Below are 6,772 nucleotides of genomic sequence, written 5' to 3' on the forward strand. Positions count from 1 at the left end.
ATATTTGGTACCCAATTTTCGTTCACTATAACATTTTGGTTGAAGTACATCTCGTACTATGTTTGAACAAAATCAGTACTGAAATTTCCCCTTTTTTGTTTCATCAAAATCGGACAAGTGGTTCGCGAGTTATGTTAAACTACGTTTTTGTCAAAATGTTACAACTAAGCGAAAAAACATCAAGATAAGGAAAAAATTTAAAAGGTCATAAAAAACCCCCCAGACAATAATCCCAAAAATGTTCCACAGTGTTATTATTTAATTAAATTTTCCACGAAATTTATTTGTATGAACATCTTCAAAAGTAACTCTCAAGTATTTACAATCCCTTAGGTTCTTATACCGACAAAAATGTTTTCGCCTTTATTCGTAAATATAATTTTCACTGTATTTTATTATATGAATAATATTATAAAATGTATACTACAGCAACGCGTGGCCGGATTCCCTAGTAAGTTAATAAGATACAAATTTGATTGGTTTCGACGAACGAAGGCTGTATACTACCCCAAATGTAGAAAGGTCTCTATGATCTTGACCCTTCATTGGATGCAATATTCATTGTCACACAAACACTCTTGCGCTTCAAGTACTTTCAAATTTCGGTTCGTCATCGTTCATGTTTCTGAAATGCGGGAATCATGAGAGACTTATATAACGTAATTTTTGTTCAACGAGAGAGGGATCAACTGCCTACCGATCCAAAAGAAGCACCTGTTGACAAGAGTTATTCTACGTAAGATCTACTTGCTTAGATTTTTAGATCTAACTACATTTTTAATAGAACATTTTAATTCAGGAAAACAGCAATTATTTAACACAGTATTTTCTAAAAGTAAGAAATAAACTAATTCAATCAATTTTCAACACAACAAAATGGCTCTAGGAATGCATAGGAAAAATATTGGCGCCGCGCTGTAATCTAAGCAGCATATTTGGATCAAAACTTTTACGCCGATGCCGCCGATGAGAACGCCGCATGCTGTAAGGTGTCATCATGTTGACACTCAAGTGGCTGAACGTGACGAAAATACTAAATAAAGCTATTACAGCGCCGCTAAATGAACGAAGGCTTGCGCAAACTTGCGAGTATGACAAAAGCAGTCGCTGTTTGCTCAAGTGATTTTGAAAGTTTTGCGAAAATTTGCATCAACAACAATGACGCATTGCTTTAGGTGAGTGTGTAAAATGTATGTGTAAGAGTGTTGGTGGGAAGTGTGGGCGTATACCGTTAAGTGAGCTCTTCAATATTCAAAATGGAAAAATATATTTTTTATATCGTTCGAGAAAATTCAATCAAATTTCTACGTGCAAAATGCGCAGCCATGCACTACTAAGACTCTATGTATGTGCTTCTACTTCCCCAACAGCAGCAACGTGCACAATTGCATTTGGACCGGCTTAGCTCGGCATATATGCCCGTGTACTTTATTTTCTTCTTTGCTTACCTTCGTCACCATCGAACATGTAAAAATTTGTAGTCAACAGCAGCTGTAAGCTATCACACCACTATATATAGTTCCTATTGTTGTTGTTGTTACTATTGTTGTTGTGATTACCATCGTTTTTGTTGTGAAATGCAGTATTTGCATGCATCGCTTACTTGCGCTTGAACGCTGATCATTCCACTGCTCCTGCTTACAAAATGGCCTGCTTACAAGACGCCCGTGTGCACTGTCGAAGGCAGTATAATGCGTCTATATACACACATATACACATATACAGTGCCAACTCTACCTCGATAACACCTTTCATCCTGATAAACACATATCCATGGCGCTTTGCTGCAGTCAGCAATCCATTTAACACTGGTTATTGATGATGATACGATTGTTAGCCGTGCGAAGATGGATGCCGTGCGAAGATGGATGCTCCGCAGTCGTGTGTGGAATTTTCAGACACTTCATCTTATTTTTCAACTTGCAACTACGATTTGGAAGGCCATTAACTACGTATGTTGTGAAGTTCCAAATAGAAAATATTTATTTTTAAATAAGTAAAGCCCCTTTTTGGAGTTTAGGGCGTTTGGGAGATAATTGAAATTCTTGACACCATGTTTTGGAATTAATTTTTTAAAAGAGCGAATAGTTTAAAAGATCTGTAAGTAAGTAATATGTATCTGTAAGTGGTTCTAAGCATTAGAAGTCCTCAAAATGTTGAAATAAGTAACGATTGTGAATTATTTCGAGAAATATGATGTTCTTTTTCATCACCGACGACTATTCTCTCGGACTTGAAGTTGACCCCACCGTGTTCTGTGCTGCTTCTCGACAACTTCAAGAAGTTTAAACGGTCACTGGTCTCTACAAGCCGAGTTTTGGAAAAAACCAATGGACGACGAAAATAGTGTCGTTACATCCAAATTGGCTAACCTGTGTACAATAGATTACAAATTTGTCCCTGTGTGACTTCTTTTTTTTTGAAACTTAAAAAAGTGATCTCCGGAAAAGTCGAATGATGAGGAATAATTTTTGTATCAAACCTCAATGAGTTTGGAGTAAAACTGAAGAAACAAAATTAATTGAAGATAATTCTACTCTGAAAACTGTCAATTACAGAGCTTACCATTCTGAGTAAAAACAAGAAAAAACGTTAACTTCGGTTGCACCGAAGCTAAATACCCTTCACAGGTGCATTTCTGTTAGTAAGTATGTGTTCAGTTTGTATGGAAGCTATATGCTATAGTAATCCGTTCTAAACAAGTTTTTTAGAGATTACATTGTTGCCTTAGAAAATAACATATATCAAGTTTCGTGAATATATCTTGTCAAATGTGAAAGTTGTCCATACAAGAACTTGATTCCGATCGTTCAGTTTGTATGGCAGCTATATGCTATAGTTAACCGATCTGAACAATTTCCTCGGAGATTACATTGTTGCCTTAGAAAATAACATATATCAAGTTTAGTGAATATATCTTGTCAAATGTGAAAGTTGTCCATACAAGAACTTGATTCCGATCGTTCAGTGTGTTTGGTAGCTATACGCTATAGTTAACCGATCTGATCAATTTCTTCGGAGATTACATTGTTGCCTTAGAAAATAATCTGTGCCAAATTTCGTGAATATATCTTGACAAATGTGAAAGTTTTCCCTACAAGAACTTGATTCCGATCGTTCAGTTTGTATGGCAGCTATATGTTATAGTGGCCCGATATCGGCCGTTCCGACAAATGAGCAGCTTCTTGAAGAGAAAATGACGTTTGCAAAATTTCAAAACGATATCTTAAAAACTGAGAGACTAGTTCGTATATATACAGCTCGACATACTGATCATTTATATATATACTTTATAGGGTCTCCGACGATTCCTTCTGGTTACAAACTTCGTGACAAACTTAATATACCCTGTTCAGGGTATAAATATATATTCGATATATTGGAGACGAAACAGGAGAAAATCGAAGACATGTACCATAATTACAGTTGGCTATCTTTAAGTCTCTCTGTAATCCATATTTTTGTTTCTAAGTCGGTTTTGAGTCATTAACCAATCTGTCTTTGGTTCCAGGCTATTAATAATTGTAATCATTGAAAATGCGGGAAGCTGTCGTTATTTTCGTTTTGGGTAGTCTTTCCCATAAAGATATTTTCTAAAGACAATATATTCCCAGAATGAATGAAATGAATTTATGAAGAATTATAGTATAGCACTGAAAGTGTCTCCAAAATGTAACTATTTACACTCAATATCAAATTTGCCCCGAACCGATTCATATCAACCGTGCGTGCAAACCGAAATGATAAAAATATCTACATACCTTGATTTCCATATGACAATTGAAGCGTGTTCTGTTATTGACGATAAAATAGGAGATAGAGAGAACTATTGAGATCTCTCATGGATCGGCTCAACCATTTGGTTAATATTTTGGGTATGAAGCGTGACAATGATAGGCTCGTGCCAAAAAATTGATATTTTTTGCAAAAACGTCGTCTAGTAGAGGTTCCACAATCTAGCGAATGCATTTCAAAACTTAATCCTTACCGAAAACCCCACGTCAGAATCGATCAAAAATCAAAGTCATGATTAACGTTTTCTTTGCTTACTTTAATGTGATTCGCCATTAATTCCTGCCAAAGTGTCATCGTGAACGTTGGGATTTGTGGACAAAAAATTCCTGGATTTTACATTACGAAAATGAGCCGTCAAATTCTAGCATGATTGTGACTGATTTTGGACAAAGACGAAACGAGAGTTATGGCTGAGTTACCGTATTTGCCAGATTGGGTCCTGTAACTTTTTTTGTTTTCGGAACTGAAAAATCCGCGTTGTGGAATGCGGCATGAGTCCATTAAAGGTCATTCGCTGAAGGCATGAAAGGGCATCCCAGGCTAGACTTGTAACAGGTGTATGGAAAATTGGCTTGAGCGTTGGCAGGCTTGTATTGGCTCGGAAAAGAGCCTTTTTTGAACGCGGTATTTTCTCTTAATACACGTGTTTTGCTTATCATACCGAGTCAAATTTGAGAGTTTGCAATGTAGATTCTATTGAAGTTAACCCAACTCGATTTCGAAGTCAAACTTCCAGCCTCGTTAGCGGAAAAAAATCACTACCATGTTTGCTTACTAGTCTCTTGTTTACTTGATTGGTTTAGCTATACGGCGACCAAATTTCCTTGACTCAAACATTAGAGGGGATCCAAGTAGCATGCACCTCGGCTCTCTAGGCTATTCCGGAGAATCGTTCCGTGACGCCTTCAATGCAGAAGAAGCCTATTTTGAAAGTTTTTAAATAGTTCAATAAATTTTTTGAAGTTATACTTCTTATACGAGTTCGGAAAAGGTTGCGATAGATTCAGGTTGCGCAACCTTGCTCAATATGAATCTACGCACCCTTGTCTGCGAAGATGTTCGAGCAGCAAGCGAAGCGGTGACAATCGGCGATCGTTTGTTAGTTTCTTTCGGCACAGCTCGGCTTTTCTACCAACAACACAATGCTGTTGTTTTTTTTGTAGAACAATGTTTCAATTTTTGGTTGGTGACATATTCAATTAAAAACAAGTAAGGAAGGGCTAAGTTCGGGTGTCACCGAACATTTTATACTCTCGCATGATAAAGTGATAATCGAGATTTCATTATACGTCATTTACATAATTTTCAAATACCGTATTTTTGTAAAGTTTTATGCCGCTATCATCATTGGTTCCTAAAGTACATACATATATACTCGTATTATACAGAAAAGGCATCAGATGGAATTCAAAATAGCGTTATATTGGAAGAGGGCGTGGTTGTGAACCGATTTCACCCATATTTCGTACATGTCATCAGGGTGTTAAGAAAATATTATATACCGAATTTCATTGAAATGGTTTTTGGTCCATAAGTGGGCGAGGCCACGCCCATTTTCAATTTTTAAAAAAAGCCTGGGTGCAGCTTCCTTCTGCAATTTTTTCCGTAAAATTTAGTGTTTCTGACGTTTTTTGTTAGTCGGTTAACGCACTTTTAGTGATTTTCAACATAACCTTTGTCTGGGAGGGCGTGGTTATTATCCGATTTCTTCCATTTTTGAACTGTATATAGAAATGCATTAAGAAAACGACTCTGTAGAGTTTGGTTGACATAGCTATAGTAGTGTCCGAGATATGTACAAAAAACTTAGTAGGGGGCGGGGTCACGCCCACTTTTCCAAAAAAAATTACGTTCAAATATGCCCCTCCCTAATGCGATCCCTTGTGCCAAATTTCACTTTAATATCTTTATTTATGGCTTAGTTATGACACTTTATAGGTTTTCGGTTTCCGCCATTTTGTGGGCGTGGCAGTGGGCCGATTTTGCCCATCTTCGAACTTAACCTTCTTATGGAGCCAAGGAATACGTGTACCAAGTTTCATCATGATATCTCAATTTTTACTCAAGTTACAGCTTGCACGGACGGACGGACGGACAGACGGACGGACGGACAGACAGACATCCGGATTTCGACTCTACTCGTCACCCTGATCACTTTGGTATATATAACCCTATATCTGACTCTTTTAGTTTTAGGACTTACAAACAACCGTTATGTGAACAAAACTATAATACTCTCCTTAGCAACATTGTTGCGAGAGTATAATAAATTCTGTTGGGATTCAAACCTATGTACGTGCTCGTCGTAACTTTTCAAGCGCTTACCACCATTGACACTTGTATTGCGTTGTCCTAATTATGGTTTGGTTATCCATGAAAGAAATATACAATGGATCGCCGATTCTTACCTCTTTCCTTGCTGCTGCTGCGCATACCTATGTATGTTTGTATGCTTGTGCATTATTGAAGTTATGCTTCTTTTTCTTTCGTGTGTCTTTCATTTCTGCGAATTCTCAACTATTTTGCGTATATTTTGGTTGAAATACTCTGCGTTGGCCGTTGAAAAATTAAGTCTATACTTTACAGGATCATTTCTGTAGTTAGTCATCATTTAAATTTTTTGGAAATCGACCCGTGATAACGAGGTATATCGTTTTATCTGGCAGCGTGAGGTTTATGAACTTCATTTCTGATATTGTGTTGTGGCATATTGGAAATGATGTTTCTTCGAAAATCGCTCGCTTACAACGGATAAAACGACTTCTGAGTGGTGATTTTAATGAATAAATTCCAAGGTTTTACGCAAAAATAATGCGGTCAATAAGTACAGTACGCTTATGTATACTTGCGCATTATTTTTCTTCCGTTTGTCTTTCATTTTTGCGAATTCTCAACTATTTTATGTGACTTTATTTCTTTCGCCTCTCTTTTTTTTTGCGCAAATTCTTTGAATTTCTGAACGCACTCATGCGTATAC

At 36.9% G+C, this 6,772-nt stretch overlaps 1 pseudogene; it reads left to right on the top strand.

Annotated features, from left to right (window-relative positions):
* The first annotated feature begins 6,364 nt into the window (after positions 1 to 6,364).
* On the top strand, positions 6,365 to 6,567 carry LOC120769833 (annotated as a pseudogene).
* Positions 6,568 to 6,772: the final 205 nt, after the last annotated feature.

The sequence above is a fragment of the Bactrocera tryoni genome, chromosome 2 (assembly GCF_016617805.1).
Source record: "Bactrocera tryoni isolate S06 chromosome 2, CSIRO_BtryS06_freeze2, whole genome shotgun sequence".
Classification (NCBI taxonomy): Eukaryota; Metazoa; Arthropoda; class Insecta; order Diptera; family Tephritidae; genus Bactrocera; species Bactrocera tryoni.